An 18759-nucleotide genomic window follows, 5' to 3' on the forward strand; every position below is an offset into this window, starting at 1 on the left:
CAGCCTCCTGAGGTTGAAGAGGCGCTGCTGCGCCTTCTTCACGATGCTGTCTGTGTGAGTGGACCAATTCAGTTTGTCTGTGATGTGTATGCCGAGGAACTTAAAACTTGCTACTCTCTCCACTACTGTTCCATCGATGTGGATAGGGGGGTGTTCCCTCTGCTGTTTCCTGAAGTCCACAATCATCTCCTTAGTTTTGTTGACGTTGAGTGTGAGGTTATTTTCCTGACACCACACTCCGAGGGCCCTCACCTCCTCCCTGTAGGCCGTCTCGTCGTTGTTGGTAATCAAGCCTACCACTGTTGTGTCGTCCGCAAACTTGATGATTGAGTTGGAGGCGTGCGTGGCCACGCAGTCGTGGGTGAACAGGGAGTACAGGAGAGGGCTCAGAACGCACCCTTGTGGGGCCCCAGGGTTGAGTATCAGCGGGGAGGAGATGTTGTTACCAACCCTCACCACCTGGGGGCGGCCAGTCAGGAAGTCCAGTACCCAGTTGCACAGGGCGGGGTCGAGACCCAGGGTCTCGAGCTTGATGACGAGCTTGGAGGGTACTATGGTGTTGAATGCCGAGCTGTAGTCGATGAACAGCATTCTCACATAGGTCCAGATGGGTTAGGATCTTGTCCAGATGGGTTAGGGCAGTGTGCAGTGTGGTTGAGATTGCATCGTCTGTGGACCTATTTGGGCGGTAAGCAAATTGGAGTGGGTCTAGGGTGTCAGGTAGGGTGGAGGTGATATGGTCCTTGACTAGTCTCTCAAAGCACTTCATGATGACGGAAGTGAGTGCTACGGGGCGGTAGTCGTTTAGCTCAGTTACCTTAGCTTTCTTGGGAACAGGAACAATGGTGGCCCTCTTGAAGCATGTGGGAACAGCAGACTGGTATAGGGATTGATTGAATATGTCCGTAAACACACCAGTCAGCTGGTCTGCGCATGCTCTGAGGGCGCGGCTGGGGATGCCGTCTGGGCTTGCAGCCTTGCGAGGGTTAACATGTTTAAATGTTTTACTCACCTCGGCTGCAGTGAAGGAGAGACCGCATGTTTCCGTTGCAGGCCGTGTCAGTGACACTGTATTGTCCTCAAAGCGGGCAAAAAAGTTATTTAGTCTGACTGGGAGCAAGACATCCTGGTCCGTGACTGGGCTGGATTTCTTCCTGTAGTCCGTGATTGACTGTAGACCCTGCCACATGCCTCGTGTCTGAGCCGTTGAATTGAGATTCTACTTTGTCTCTGTACTGACACTTAGCTTGTTTGATAGCCTTACGGAGGGAATAGCTGCACTGTTTGTATTCGGTCATGTTACCAGACACCTTGCCCTGATTGAAAGCAGTGGTTCGCGCTTTCAGTTTCACGCGAATGCTGCCATCAATCCACGGTTTCTGGTTAGGGAATGTTTTAATCGTTGCTATGGGAACGACATCTTCAACGCACGTTCTAATGAACTCGCACACCGAATCAGCGTATTCGTCATTGTTATCTGACGCAATACGAAACATGTCCCAGTCCACGTGATGGAAGCAGTCTTGGAGTGTGGAGTCAGCTTGGTCGGACCAGCGTTGGACAGACCTCAGCGTGGGAGCTTACATTTACATTACATTTAAGTCATTTGGCAGACGCTCTTATCCAGAGCGACTTACAAATTGGTGAATTCACCTTATGACATCCAGTGGAACAGCCACTTTACAATAGTGCATCTAAATCATTTAAGGGGGGGGGGGTGAGAAGGATTACTTTATCCTATCCTAGGTATTTCTTAAAGAGGTGGGGTTTCAGGTGTCTTGTTTTAGTTTTCGTCTGTAGGCAGGTATCAGCAAAATGGAGTCCTGGTCAGCTTTTCCGAAAGGGGGGCGGGCAGGGCCTTATATGCGTCGCGGAAGTTAGAGTAACAGTGATCCAAGGTTTTTCCACCCCTGGTTGCGCAATCGATATGCTGATAAAATTTAGGGAGTCTTGTTTTCAGATTAGCCTTGTTAAAATCCCCAGCAACAATGAATGCAGCCTCCGGATAAATGGTTTCCAGTTTGCAAAGAGTTAAATAAAGTTCGTTCAGAGCCATCGATGTGTCTGCTTGGGGGGGGGGTATATACGGCTGTGATTATAATCAAAGAGAATTCTCTTGGTAGATAATGCGGTCTACATTTCATTGTGAGGAATTCTAAATCAGGTGAACAGAAGGATTTGAGTTCCTGTATGTTTCTTTCATCGCACCATGCCTCATTAGCCATAAGGCATACGCCCCCACCCCTCTTCTTACCAGAAAGGTGTTTGTTTCTGTCGGCGCGATGCGTGGAGAAACCCGTTGGCTGTACCGCTTCGGATAGCGTCTCTCCAGTGAGCCATGTTTCCGCGAAACACAGAACGTTACAGTCTCTGATGTCCCTCTGGAATGCTACCCTTGCTCGGATTTCATCAACCTTGTTGTCAAGAGACTGGACATTGGCAAGAAGAATGCTAGGGAGTGGTGCACGATGTGCCCGTCTCCGGAGTCTGACCAGAAGACCGCCTCGTTTCCCTCTTTTTCGGAGTCGTTTTTTTGGGTCGCTGCATGCGATCCATTCCGTTGTCCTGTTTGTAAGGCAGAACACAGGATCCGCGTCGCGAAAAACATATTCTTGGTCGTATTCTTGGTCGTACTGATGGTGAGTTGACGCTGATCTTATATACAGTAGTTCTTCTTGACTGTATGTAATGAAACCTAAGATTACCTGGGGTACTAATGTAAGAAATAACACGTAAAAAAAACAAGCATAGTTTCCTAGGAACGCGAAGCGAGGCGGCCATCTCTGTCGGCTTCGGTGACAAAACGGATTGCACTGTGATAGACTGCATCCAATTTGTTGAGTAGGGTATTGGAGGCTATTTTGTAAATGACATCGCCGAAGTCGAGGATAGCTAGGATGGACAGTTTTACAAGGGTATGTTTGGCAGCATGAGAGAAGGATGCTTTGTTGCGAAATAGCAAGCCTATTCTAGATTTAACTTTGGATTGGTGATGTTTGATTTGGGTCTGGAAGGAGGGTTTACAGTCTAACCAGACACCTAGGTATTTGTAGTTGTCCACGTATTCTAAGTCAGAGCCGTCCAGAGTAGTGATGTTGGACAGGCGGGCAGGTGCAGGCAGCGATCAGTTGAAGAGCATGCATTTAGTTTTACTTGTATTTAAGAGCAAATGGAGGCCACGGAAGGAGAGTTGTATGGCATTGAAGCTTGCCTGGAGGGTTGTTAACACAGTGTCCAAAGAAGGGCCAGAAGTATACAGAATGGTGTCGTCTGCGTAGAGGTGGATCAGAGACTCACCAGCAGCAAGAGCGACATCACTGATGTATACAGAGAAGAGAGTCGGTCCAAGAATTGAACCCTGTGGCACCCCCATAGAGACTGCCAGAGGTCCGGACAGCAGACCCTCCGATTTGACACACTGAACTCTATCAGAGAAGTAGTTGGTGAACCAGGCGATGCAATCATTTGAGAAACCAAGGCTGTCGAGTCTGCCGATGAGGATGTGGTGATTGACAGAGTCGAAAGCCTTGGCCAGATCAATGAATACAGCTGCACAGTAATGTTTCTTATCGATGGCGGTTAAGATATCGTTTAGGACCTTGAGTGTGGCTGAGGTGCACCCATGACCAGCCCTGAAACCAGATTGCATAGCAGAGAAAGTATGGTGAGATTCGAAATGGTCGGTAATCTGTTTGTTGACTTGGCTTTCGAAGACCTTAGAAAGGCAGGGTAGGATAGATATAGGTCTGTGGCAGTTTGAGTCAAGAGTGTCCCCCCCTTTGATGAGGGGAATGACCGCAGCTGCTTTCCAATCTTTGGGAATCTCAGACGACACGAAAGAGAGGTTGAACAGGCTAGTAATAGGGGTGGCAACAATTTCGGCAGATGATTTTAGAAAGAAAGGGTCCAGATTGTCTAGCCCGGCTGATTTGTAGGGGTCCAGATTTTGCAGCTCTTTCAGAACATCAGCTGACTGGATTTGGGAGAAGGAGAAATGGGGAAGGCTTGGGCGAGTTGCTGTGGGGGGTGCAGTGCTGTTGACCGGGGTAGGAGTAGCCAGGTGGAAAGCATGGCCAGCCGTAGAAAAATGCTTATTTAAATTCTCAATTATGGTGGATTTATCAGTGGTGACAGTGTTTCCTATCTTCAGTGCATTAGGCAGCTGGGAGGAGGTGTTCTTATTCTCCATGGACTTTACAGTGTCCCAGAACTTTTTTGAGTTAGTGTTGCAGGAATCAAATTTGTGCTTGAAAAAGCTAGCCTTGGCATTTCTAACTGCCTGTGTATAATGGTTTCTTGCTTCCATGAACAGCTGCATATCACGGGGGCTGTTCGATGCTAATGCAGAACGCCATAGGATGTTTTTGTGTTGGTTAAGGGCAGTCAGGTCTGGGGAGAACCAAGGGCTATATCTGTTCCTGGTTCTACATTTCTTTAATGGGGCATGCTTATTTAAGATGGTTAGGAAGGCATTTAAAAAATATACCCAGGCATCCTCTACTAACGGGATGAGATCAATATCCTTCCAGGATACCCCGGCCAGGTCGATTAGAAAGGCCTGCTCGCTGAAGTGTTTCAGTGAGCGTTTGACAGTGATGAGTGAAGGTCGTTTGACCGCTGACCCATTACGGATGCAGGCAATGTGGCAGTGATCGCTGAGATCTTGGTTGAAGACAGCAGAGGTGTATTTAGAGGGCAAGTTGGTTAGGATGATATCTATGAGGGTGCCTGTGTTTAAGGCTTTGGGGAGATACCTGGTAGGTTCATTGATCATTTGTGTGAGATTGAGGGCATCAAGCTTAGATTATAGGATGGCTGGGGTGTTAGGCATGTTCCAGTTTATGTCGCCTAGCAGCACGAGCACTGAAGATAGATGGGGGGCAATCAGTTCACATATGTTGTCCAGAGCACAGCTGGGGGCAGAGGGTGGTCTATAGCAGGTGGCAACGGTGAGAGACTTGTTTTTAGAGAGGTGGATTTTCAAAAGTAGAAGTTCAAATTGTTTGGGTACAGACCTGGATAGTAGGACAGAGCTCTGCAGGCTATCTTTGCAGTAGATTGCAACACCGCCCCCTTTGGCAGTTCTATCTTGTCTGAAAATGTTGTAGTTTGGGATGAAAATTCTTCCTAAACCAGGATTCAGACACAGCTAGAACATCCGGGTTGGCAGAGTGTGCTCAAGCAGTGAATAGAATAAACGTAGGGAGGAGGCTTCTAATGTTAACATGCATGAAACCAAGGCTATTACGGTTACAGAAGTCATCAAAAGAGAGCGCCTGGGGAATAGGAGTGGAGCTAGGCACTGCAGGGCCTGGATTCACTTCTACATCGCCAGAAGAACCGAGGAGGAGTAGGATAAGGGTACGGCTAAAAGCAATAAGAATTGGTCGTCTAGAACGCCTGGAACAGAGAGTAAAAGGAGGTTTCTGGGGGCGATAAAATAGCTTCAAGGTATAATGTACAGACAAAGGTATGGTAGGATGTGAATACAGTGGAGGTAAACCTAGGTATTGAGTGATGAAGAGAGAGATATTGTCTCTAGAAACATCATTGAAACCAGGAGATGTCATCGCATGTGTGGGTGGGGGAACTAATAGGTTGGATAAGGTATAGTGAGCTGGACTAGAGGCTCTACAGTGAAATAAGCCAATAAACACTAATCAGAACAGCAATGGACAAGGCATATTGACTTTAAGGAGAGGCATGCTTAGTCGAGTGATCAAAAGGGTCCAGTGAGTAGAAAGGTTGGTTGGGGTCACGGCGATTTAGACAGCTAGCCGGGCCATCGGTAGCAAGCTAGCATAGGATGGAGGTCTGTTATTAGCCACCTCATGCGTTTCAGTCGGTAGGATTAGTGGGGTTCCGTGTGGGAGAGGGAATGAATCCAAATCACACACAAAAAAACAAAAACAAACAATAGATATGGTTGTAGAGGCCCAAGAAAAAAATAAAATAAAAAAAATAAAAAATAATTGTCTGATAGGCCTATTCAGACGATAAAACAGCTAATGGTTAGCGGGCCACAGATGGGCGTTCAGGTAAAGTCGCGACGGAGGAGACAGCCGGATAACTCCTTTGGGTAGATAACGTCGGTAGTCCAGTTGTGAAGGCCCGGTGGGGCTCCGCGTTGGCAGTAAAAACGGGTCCGGATAGGTGATTGTAGCCCAGGAGTGATTGATGGAACTCTTCAGCTGGCTAGCTACGGAATAATTGCTGTTTGCTCCGGAATCGACGAAAGCCGATAGTCACACGGATAGCAGCTAGCGAGCTGCGAGATTCCGGTATGAATATCTAGAGTTAGCGGTTGAAATCCAGGGACATGGAGAGAAAAATAGGTCCGGTGTGTTCCATTCCGAGCCGCGCCGTACAAAACTGGCGATAGATTTTCGAGCTAAAGGATAGCTGATGACCACAAACCGTGGTTAGCTGAATACTAATGATTAGCCAGTAAAGAAGCTAACTAGCTTCTGATGAGCTTCTGATTAGCACCTGGCTCGCTTCTGGTTAGCTTCTGGTTAGCTTCTATGGAGGATTACAGAATTGAGGTAAATAATAATATATTTTTTTAATAAATATAAATTGGTGAGGCGGGTTGCAGGAGAGTGTTTCGAAGATGAGTTTATGGAAAATAAAAAAATATATATAAAAAGGTATGCGAAAAAAGAAAAAAGGACACGACAAGACGAGGACAAAAGACGTCTGAACTGCTATGCCATCTTGGAACTTTCATTCTTGAGTAGAACCTCTCAAATTATCATATTACTCCAGTGCACAGAAGAGGACTGGCCACCCCTCAGAGCCTGGTTCCTCCCTAGGTTGCTTCCAAGGTTCCAGCCTTTCAAGGGAGTTTTTCCTAGCCACGTTGCTTCTACATCTGCATTGTTTGCTATTTGGGGTTTTAGGCTGGGTTTCTGTAAAAGCACTTTGTGACATCTGCTGATGTAAATAGGCTTTATAAATCCATTTGACTGATTGAGCAAGTAATCCTGCTGCGGTCTTTAGATCCTCTTTCCATCTAGACCTGCTGTCCCCACAATGACCTCTGACATGTGCTGATGTCCTTACAATGACCTCTGTTCTCTTTCCACTGAGGGAATTAAAGACTTCTAGGATATTAATGATAGGAAACATGTACCAACAATATGCTGAATGACTGTGTGTATGCTGGAGATTACTGTGAGTTAGTGGTTGTCACATGCAGTGTCATATGTTGGCCACTCAGTGTCCCCAACCATTCATATGATAGTTACCAGACAGTTCAGGTCAACCTTTATTCACATACTGGTTTAAGACAATGACCAATAATAAATACATTACATCAGAACACACGCATACATACAACATGTACACACTTAGTAATAACTAAACACACAGTGGCCAGTTTATTAGGTACACCACCCCGTTCAAGATAATGGTTCGCTCCTACAGACAGTTTGAGTTCATTTGGATTTTTACAGGGACAGTGCACATTAATTGATGTTTCAGTAAGCGTCAGTTTTAGCTATTTTTAAACCTCAGTCCCTGGGCTGGTTATTAAAAACAACTCCAATAACAATACAGACAAACAATGAGCAGTGGCCACATGCAGAGCAACATAGGACCTGCAACACATAACTTGCAGACAGACAGAGCAACATAGGACAATCAACACGTAGCATGCAGACAGACAGAGCAACATAGAACAAGCCACACTTAGCATGCAGACAGAAAAATAGCACAAAAAGCAACAAAACTAAATCCATAAAAGCAAGTGTTTCCACACTTCACCAGCTACAGACAACATGGAGAGGCAATACACACCTCACCAGCTACAGACAACATGGAGAGACAATACACACCTCACCAGCTACAGACAACATGGAGAGAAAATACACACCTCACCAGCTACAGACAACATGGAGAGACAATACACACCTCACCAGCTACAGACAACATGGAGAGACAATACACACCTCACCAGCTACAGATAACATGGAGAGACAATACACACCTCACCAGCTACAGATAACATGGAGAGACAATACACACCTCACCAGCTAGACAACATGGAGAGACAATACACACCTCACCAGCTACAGATAACATGGAGAGACAATACACACCTCACCAGCTACAGACAACATGGAGAGAAAATACACACCTCACCAGCTACAGATAACATGGAGAGACAATACACACCTCACCAGCTACAGACAACATGGAGAGAAAATACATACCTCACCAGCTACAGACAACATGGAGAGACAATACACACCTCACCAGCTACAGACAACATGGAGAGAAAATACACACCTCACCAGCTACAGACAACACGGAGAGACAATACACACCTCACCAGCTACAGATAACACGGAGAGACAACACACCTCACCAGCTACAGACAACACGGAGAGACAATACACACCTCACCAGCTACAGACAACACGGAGAGACAATACACACCTCACCAGCTAGACAACACGGAGAGACAATACACACCTCACCAGCTACAGACAACACGGAGAGACAATACACACCTCACCAGCTACAGATAACACGGAGAGACAATACACACCTCAGCAGCTAGACAACATGGAGAGACAATACACACCTCACCAGCTAGACAACACACACCTCACCAGCTACAGATTACATGGAGAGACAATACACACCTCACCAGCTACAGATAACATGGAGAGACAATACACACCTCACCAGCTACAGATAACATGGAGAGACAATACACACCTCACCAGCTACAGACAACATGGAGAGACAATACACACCTCACCAGCTACAGACAACATGGAGAGACAATACACACCTCACCAGCTACAGACAACATGGAGAGACAATACACACCTCACCAGCTACAGATAACATGGGGAGACAATACACACCTCACCAGCTAGACAACATGGAGAGACAATACACACCTCACCAGCTACAGATAACATGGAGAGACAATACACACCTCACCAGCTAGACAACATGGAGAGACAATACACACCTCACCAGCTACAGATAACACGGAGAGACAATACACACCTCACCAGCTACAGATAACACGGAGAGACAATACACACCTCACCAGCTACAGATAACACGGAGAGACAATACACACCTCACCAGCTAGACAACATGGAGAGACAATACACACCTCACCAGCTAGACAACATGGAGAGACAATACACACCTCACCAGCTACAGACAACACGGAGAGACAATACACACCTCACCAGCTAGACAACACGGAGAGACAATACACACCTCACCAGCTAGACAACACGGAGAGACAATACACACCTCACCAGCTACAGACAACATGGAGAGACAATACACACCTCACCAGCTACAGATAACACGGAGAGACAATACACACCTCACCAGCTAGACAACATGGAGAGACAATACACACCTCACCAGCTACAGATAACATGGAGAGACAATACACACCTCACCAGCTAGACAACATGGAGAGACAATACACACCTCACCAGCTACAGATAACATGGAGAGACAATACACACCTCACCAGCTACAGACAACATGGAGAGACAATACACACCTCACCAGCTAGACAACATGGAGAGACAATACACACCTCACCAGCTACAGATAACATGGAGAGACAATACACACCTCACCAGCTACAGACAACATGGAGAGACAATACACACCTCACCAGCTAGACAACATGGAGAGACAATACACACCTCACCAGCTACAGACAACATGGAGAGACAATACACACCTCACCAGCTACAGACAACATGGAGAGACAATACACACCTCACCAGCTAGACAACATGGAGAGACAATACACACCTCACCAGCTACAGACAACATGGAGAGACAATACACACCTCACCAGCTACAGACAACATGGAGAGACAATACACACCTCACCAGCTAGACAACATGGAGAGACAATACACACCTCACCAGCTACAGACAACATGGAGAGACAATACACACCTCACCAGCTACAGACAACATGGAGAGACAATACACACCTCACCAGCTACAGACAACATGGAGAGACAATACACACCTCACCAGCTACAGACAACATGGAGAGACAATACACACCTCACCAGCTACAGACAACATGGAGAGACAATACACACCTCACCAGCTACAGACAACATGGAGAGACAATACACACCTCACCAGCTACAGACAACATGGAGAGACAATACACACCTCACCAGCTACAGACAACATGGAGAGACAATACACACCTCACCAGCTGCAGACAACATGGAGAGACAATACACACCTCACCAGCTACAGACAACATGGAGAGACAATACACACCTCACCAGCTACAGACAACATGGAGAGACAATAGCCGTGTCTTTATGTTCACTATTCTGATTGGTCTTTAGTCATGTTCACTAGTCTGATTTGTCCTTTAGCCGTGTCTTTATGTTCACTAGTCTGATTTGGCCTTTAGCCATGTCTTTATGTTCACTAGTCTGATTTGGACATTGTCCATGTCTTTATGTTCACTAGTCTGATTGGTCTTTATGTTCACTTGTCTGATTTGGCCTTTAGCCGTGTCTTTATGTTCACGAGTCTGATTGGTCTTTAGTCATGTTCACTAGTCTGATTGGTCTTTAGTCATAGACATCTGGCTCAGTAGCATCAGATACCACCTGGAGCTTCTCCCCTGACACATAGACATCTGGCTCAGTAGCATCAGATACCAGCTGGAGCTTCTCCCCTGACACATAGACATCTGGCTCAGTAGCATCAGATACCACCTGGAGCTTCTCATCTGGCTCAGTAGCATCAGATACCAGCTGGAGCACATAGACATCTGGCTCAGTAGCATCAGATACCAGCTGGAGCTTCTCCCCTGACACATAGACATCTGGCTCAGTAGCATCAGATACCACCTGGAGCTTCTCCCCTGACACATAGACATCTGGCTCAGTAGCATCAGATACCACCTGGAGCTTCTCCCCTGACACATAGACATCTGGCTCAGTAGCATCAGATACCAGCTGGAGCTTCTCCCCTGACACACAGACATCTGACTCAGTGGCATCAGATACCACCTGCAGCTTCTCCCCTGACACATAGACATCTGGCTCAGTAGCATCAGATACCAGCTGGAGCTTCTCCCCTGACACATAGACATCTGACTCAGTAGCATCAGATACCAGCTGGAGCTTCTCCCCTGACACATAGACATCTGGCTCAGTAGCATCAGATACCACCTGGAGTGGCTTGCTGTATAAAGTTTGTCACGTGGCTGTGGCTTACTATATCAAGCAGGCAGACAGGCAATGGGGCATTCAGTTACTGTTTGATTGAACATTAGAATGGGAAAAACTAGTGACCTAAGTAACTTTGAGCGTGGTGTGATCGTCGGTTCCAGTTTCCCAGAAACAGCCTCCTGGGATTTTCACATACGACAGTGTCTAGGGTTTACTGAGAATAGGGTTAGAAACAAATAACCTCCAGTCATCGGAAATCCCGTGGGCAAAAACAGCTCGTTGATGAGAGAGGTTGAAGGAGAATGGCAAAAACCGTGCAAGCTAACAAATGGGCCACAAAAAGGCAAATGCAGTCCATCAAAGCAGCACGGTGCAGTACAGCAATGGTGTGCAGAACGGCATCTTGGAAAGCACATCTCTTCAGTCCTTGTCACGGATGGGCTATTGCAGCAGATGACCAGACCAGGTTCCACTCCAATCAGCTAAAAACAAGAAGAAGAGGCTCCAGTAGGCACACGGTCATCAAAACTGGACAATTGAGGAGTGAAAAAACATTGCCTGACATGATGAATCACAGTTTCTGTTGTCAGGATTTGGCATAAGCAGCATGAGACCATGGCTCCATCCTGCCTGGTGCAGGCTGGTGGCGGTGGTGTAATAGTGTGGAAAATGTTTTCCTGGCACATGTTAGGTCCCTCGATACAAACTGAGCAACATTTTAACAAGACACCTTGAAGAATCCATGCCCCAAAGAATTCAGGCTGTTCTGGAGCAAAGGCAGGTCCAACCCAGTACTAGATGAGTGTACCTAATAACCTGGCCGCTATATATTCCAGTCAAACATTTTGGACACATCTACTCATTCAAGGGTTTTTCTATATTTTACTGTTTTCTACATTGCAGAATAATAGTGAAGACATCAAACCTATGAAATAACCCATGGATTCATGTAGTAACCAACGCCCCATGAAAGAATCCCAAGAGTGTGCAAAGCTGTCAAGGAAAAGGATGAATTAAAATTATATTTAACACTTATTTTAGTAACTTGATTATTCCATAGTTTTATTTACCCTTAGGCAAGTCAGTTAAGAACAAATTCTTATTTTCAATGCCTTGTTCAGGGACAGATTTGCACCTTGTCAGCTCAGGGATTTGAACTTGGAACCTTTTGATTACTAGCCCAATGCTCTAACCACTAGGCTACCCAGCCACCCCATGCTCCATGTTTAATGTCTTTACTATTATTCTGCAATGTAGAAATGTGTGTGTGTGTGTGTGTGTGTGTGTGTGTGTGTGTGTGTGTGTGTGTGTGTGTGTGTGTGTGTGTGTGTGTGTGTGTGTGTGTGTGTGTGTGTGTGTGTGTGTACTACAGTTTAAAACTTTGGGGTCACTTAGAAATGTCCTTGTTTTTGTCCATTAAAATAACATCAAATTGATCAGAAATGCAGTGTAGACAAAATCTGGATCCCTACAAATCAGCTGGGCTAGACAATCTGGACCATCTCTTCCTAAAATTGTCCGCTGCCATTGTTGCAACCCCTATTACCAGCCTGTTCAACCTCTATTTTGTATCGTCTGAGATTCCTAAAGATTAGACATCGGCTGCGGTCATCCCCCTCTTCAAAGGGGGAGGCACTCTAGACCCAAACTGTTACAGACATACATCTATCATGCCCTGCCTCTCTAAAGTGAACAAACAGATCACTGACAATTTTGAATCCCACCATACCTTCTCCACTATGCAATCTGGTTTCCGAGCTGGTCACGAGCGCACCTCAGCCACGCTCAAGGTCCTAAATGATATCATAACCGCCATCGATAAAAGACAGTGCTGTGCAGCCGTCTTCATCGACCTGGCAAAGGCTTTTGACTCTGTCAACCACCGTATTCTTATCGCCAGACTCAACAGCCTTGGTTTCTCAAATGACTGCCTCGCCTGGTTCACTAACTACTTCTCAGAGAGTTTAGCGTGTCAAAACGGAAGGCCTGTTGTCTGCCTCTGGCAGTCTCTATGGGTGTGCCACAGGGTTCAATTCTTGGACTGACTGTTTTCGTTGTATGTAACAATAATGTCGCTCTTGATCCACCTCTACGCAGACGGCACCATTCTGTATATATCTGGCCCTTCTTTAGACACTGCGTTAGCAAACCTCCAGATGAGCTTCAACGCCATACAACACTCCTTCCGTGGCCTCCAACTGCTCTTAAATGCTAGTAAAATAAAATGCATGCTCTTAAACCGATCGCTGCCCGCACCCGCCCGCCCGACTAGCATCACTACTCTGGACAGTTCTGACTTAGAATATGTGGACAACTATAAATACCTAGATGTCGGGCTAGACTGTAAACTCTCATTCCAGACATACATATTTAAGCATCTCCAATCCAAAGTTAAATATAGTATTGGCTTTCTATTTCACAACAATTCCTAATTAACTCATGCTGCCAAACATACCCTCGTAAAACTGACTATCTTACCGATCCTTGACGTCAACGATGTCATTTACAAAATAGCCTCCAACACCCTACTCAGCAAATTATATGCAGTCTATCACAGTGCCATTTGTTTTGTCACCAAAGCCCCATATGCTACCCACCACTGCGACCTGTATGGTCTCGTTAGCTAGTCCTCGCTAGATATTAGTCACCAAACCCACTGGCTCCAGGTCATCTATAAGTCTTTCCTAGGTAAAGCTCCGCCTTATCTCAGCTCATTGGTCACCATAGCAACATCCACCCAAAGAGCGCTCCAGCGGGTATATTTCACTGGTCTTCCCCAATGCCAAGACCTCTTTGGCCGCCTTTCTTTCCAGTTTGCCTGCTGCCTATGACTGGAACGAATTGCCATTTTGAGCCTGTAATCGAACCCTCAAATGCTGATGCTCCAGATACTCGACTAGTCTAAAGAAGGCCAGTTTTATTGCTTCTTTAAATCAGAACAACAGTTTTCAGCTGTGTTAACATAAATGCAAAATGATTTTCTAATGATCAATTAGCCTTTTAAAATGAAAAACTTGGATTAGCTAACACAATGTGCCATTGAAACACAGGAGTGATGGTTGCTGATCATGGGCCTCTGTATGTAGATATTCCATAAAAAAATCTGCCGTTTTCAGCTACAATAGTCATTTACAAAATTAACAATGTTTACACTGTATTTCTGATCAATTTGATGTCGGTGAAATTTTGCACGCCCAATTTTTCAGTTTTTGATTTGTTAAAAAAGTTTGAAATATCCAATCAATGTCGTTCCACTTCATGATTGTGTCCCACTTGTTGTTGATTCTTCACAAAAAAATACAGTTTTATATCTTTATGTTTGAAGCCTGAAATGTGGCAAAAGGTCGCAAAGTTCAAGGGGGCCGAATACTTTCGCAAGGCACTGTAGGAAATTCACATGAGCACCACATTGCCAACTCCACCCATATTCTACCAAGGTTTTCCAGCACACAGCTTTGACCTACTACAGTAGCTATGTTGGTATTGTACATCAAACTATGTGTAGGTAGGATTAGGATTCAAATATTCTCAAACAGACTAATCCATAGTCTGAGAGGTGTGCCCACAATAATGTGTGTTTTACCTTGTGCAAGATAAAGTATTGGATTCTTCACACACCACAGTAAGACATTATCCCATTATGCTCTCTTTTCATGCTTTTTGTATTAAATGAAAGCATGCTTTCCTTTTATACTTACAAGACCATCAGGTTTGATTTCTCTTGTAGTAATGTGGTGCCTGCCTGTATTTCCTTAAACCTTTACTTTAGCAAAACATGTCATTACATTTTTTAAATTCCTTTTTTGGTTTATTTATGCTGCAGTAGTTTATGTGTCAGGGGCCTAGGGTCAGTTTGTTATATCTGGAGCACTTCTCCTGTCTTATTCGGTGACCTGTGTGAATGTAAGTATGCTCTCTCCAATTCTCTTTCATTCACTCTTTCTTTCTCTCTCTCGTAGGACCTGAGCCCTAGGACCATGCCTCAGGACTACCTGGCATGATGACTCCTTGCTGTCCCCAGTATCCCTGGCCATGCTGCTGCTAAATGACTTAAATGTAAATGTAAATGTGCTCCAGGTTCAACTGTTCAACTGTTCTGCCTGCGGCTATGGAACCCTGGCCTGTTCATCGGATGTGCTGCCTGTCCCAGACCTGCTGTTTTCAACTCTCTAGAGACAGCAGGAGCGGCAGAGATACTCTGAATGATCGGCTATGAAAAGCCATCTGACATTTACTCCTGAGGTACTGACTTGCTGCACCCTCGACAACTACTGTGATTATTATTATTTGACCATGCTGGTCATTTATGAACATTTGAGCATCTTGGTCATGTTCTGTTATAATCTCCACCCGGCACAGCCAGAAGAGGACTGGCCACCCCTCATAGCCTGGTTCCTCTCTAGGTTTCTTCCTAGGTTTTGGCCTTTCTAGGGAGTTTTTCCTAGCCACCGTGCTTCTACACCTGCATTTGCTTGCTGTTTGGGGTTTTAGGCTGGGTTTCTGTACAGCACTTTGAGATATCAGCTGATGTAAGAAGGGCTGTATAAATAAATTTGATATATATCATTTTAATAGCAGGGTAGAGTAAAGTCCATTATTTTTCTGAAGAGTATAGACTGTTTGAGAAGTGTTGAATGAGCATGGGCGGAGTATTCATTGTGGTGCTCGTGAATTTCCTTTCTTTTTCAGCTTCAAACCAATGACTATTCTCACTTAACTTAGTTTTTTGTTTTTCATTTCTATGTTTTTTACACCGGAAGGTGATTATCCAACATTATTATACAACATTATATAACAGCACATGCTCTCCTCACAATGTCATGCGTTTTATTGATTTGATTTATTGATAAGATCCTAGCTCATAATCCTACTGAACATTGGTCGAAGCAAATTGGCGAGAGCAAGGAAACACAAACTGAAGTGAATGGTTACTTTGTGATTACACAATGTGGCTGACTAGATGACTACAGGAGAGATTACACAATGTATCTTGCTGGATGACTACAGGAGCGAGAAATATGGATGAGCTGTTCAATGGAAGAGTTCTGAAATATTCTTTCTCGCCAAGGCAAAATGTGACTGTGAGTATGTCATATTCATCAAACTCAGTGGAAATTACTTGGGCCACACAAAGGGGACAGCCCTGGTGCTTCAGATGAGAGCTGATTTGGAGGTAGTCATCAGAATGTTCTCAGAGAGAACGGTGGTCAACTCTGACATCACACAGTGGAGGAGTTGGATGTTCCAGTGGGAGGAGACCAGGCTGGTACACAGCAAGTCACCAAGCAATGATTCTGATGTTTTAACCTGGTGCAGTGTGTGGAGTCCCCTGACTATGTTTTACTTGCGGATAGCGATTTCAGATTTTCTGTGAACACGCTGAAAAGTAATTTGACACCTAAGTTGATCAGTCAGCACACATTTGGATTCTAAATGTCAAGACGGCAGGAGAGGGAGTTTATGCCGGAGCTGTCATTTATTCGACAAATGTTTGAAACAGCAATGCTGTCAGTCTGGTAAGCATGCAGAACTGAGGTTCGGTTTCCATGTGCGTTTGGGGTTCTTAATTTTATGTAGTTCAACATTGCTAACTTAGTGTATCTCAACAAACCCATTTGTTTTCTTGGCTATGGTTTGTGTTGTGGTCTTGGTTCTTCTTAGGAAATGTAGCGTAGCTAACTGCAATGTTAGTCCTGTCTGACATTACCATAGCTTAATCAGTGCAATGCAAATAAACATGATGAGTATTTTTATTCATCCGTTATTTTACCAGGTAAGATGACTCAGAACACATTCTCAGCAACGACCTGGGAAATAGTTACAGGGGAGAGGAGGGGGATGAATGAGCCAATTTAAAACTGGGGATTATTAGGTGACTGTGATGGTTTGATGGCCAGATTGGGAATGTTAGTTACGGGTCTCCTGACTCTGCGCTCATTAAAGAGCCCATGGCACTTATCGTAAGAGTAGGGGTGAAAGGCAGCACCCTACACAGGGCAGTGTCCCCAATCACTGCCCTCAGGAATTGAGACATTGTTAGACCAGAGGAAAGAGTGCCTCCTACTGCCCTCCAACACCACTTCCAGCAGCATCTGGTCTCCCATCCAGGGACTGACCAGGACCAACCCTGCTTAGCTTTTACTTCCCAAAGTTTGGTGGTTTTAGACTTAATGTAACTAACATTAACTAAATAGTAATGTTTTGTGTAAGAAAGTATGATATATTGTCGTGCATGAACTGGCCATACACGTTAGCTAATGTTAAGTCTTATGTTGGCTAAGGTTACTTAGCTAGCTAAAGTTAATTGGCTATAATAGCAGCCAAGGACATTAGCTAATTTATTTCTGCATCTTTGTTTGTGCTCTGGTTACATGTAAGTGTCTAGATCAGCAGTTTACACAAGATGATTTCAGCATTATGTGAAAAATCTTATTGGCAAAATATAGCTTGCTAGCTAGCGTTCCCTACTTATTGGTTAACTACCTAGCCAATGTTAGCTCTCACTTGACTGGTATAACATTATGTTAGCTAGCTAGCTAGCTAGCTAATCAAAACAAAAGCACATTCATCGGCCTGCTACATTTATTTGCCTCTGTTTGCTGACTGGTGATAGCTAGCTACAGAGGCTAGCTGCTGGACTTTGTACAAGCAAGCTAATGTTAGCTAGGTAGCATTAGCTATTTAGCTACCTAGCTAATCAAAATATCTCTTTAAATTTATTGATTAACCTCAGCTATATGGTGGTATCGAAGCTGTCTTTTTAAAGTAGTCTTGGTTTGTTCCATACACTTATGACTGGCAGCATGGTGTTGTTAAAAGCACCTGACCCAGTGTTAGAACTCAGAGTTTCAGCTAAAAAATAGTTTAGCATTGTCCGAAATGCTACCAAAATGTAGCACGTCGTTGTTTCTTAACGGACAGAAATGTGCACTTGAGGCCGATTTGAAATGATAAATTTAACAAAAACTGTTAGTCAATCAGCCATTTTTTAAGTCCAATGGTCACTTTATGGAGGGTATAGCCTTGTTTTAATCCGCCATCTAGTATTTGACCTAGGTAGGCGCAAGAAAACACGCTTCACCATCTGGCAGTCTGACGGACGAATCTGGGTTTGGCGGGTGCCAGGAGAACGCTACCTGCCCCAATGCATAGTGCCAACTGTAAAGTTTGGGGGTGGGAATAATTTGTTGTTTTTCATGGTTCGAGCTAGGCCATTTAGTTCCAGCGATGGAAATCTTAATGCTACAGCATACAATTACATTCTAGACAATTCTGTGCTTCCAACTTATTTTGGGAAAGGCCATTCCCTGTTTCAGCATGACAATGCCCCAGTGCACAAAGCTAGGCCCATACAGAAATGGTTTGTCGAGATCAGTGTGGAAGAACTTGACTGGCCTGCACAGAGTCCTGACCTCAACCCCATCGAACATCTTTGGGATGAATTAGAACGCCGAATGCGAGCCAGGCCTAATAGCCCAACATCAGTGCCAAACCTCACTAATGCTCTTGTGGCTGAATGGAAGCAAGCATGCAATGTTCTAGTGGAAAGATT

The sequence above is a fragment of the Oncorhynchus masou genome, chromosome 32, assembly GCF_036934945.1.
Source record: "Oncorhynchus masou masou isolate Uvic2021 chromosome 32, UVic_Omas_1.1, whole genome shotgun sequence".
NCBI lineage: Eukaryota > Metazoa > Chordata > Actinopteri > Salmoniformes > Salmonidae > Oncorhynchus > Oncorhynchus masou.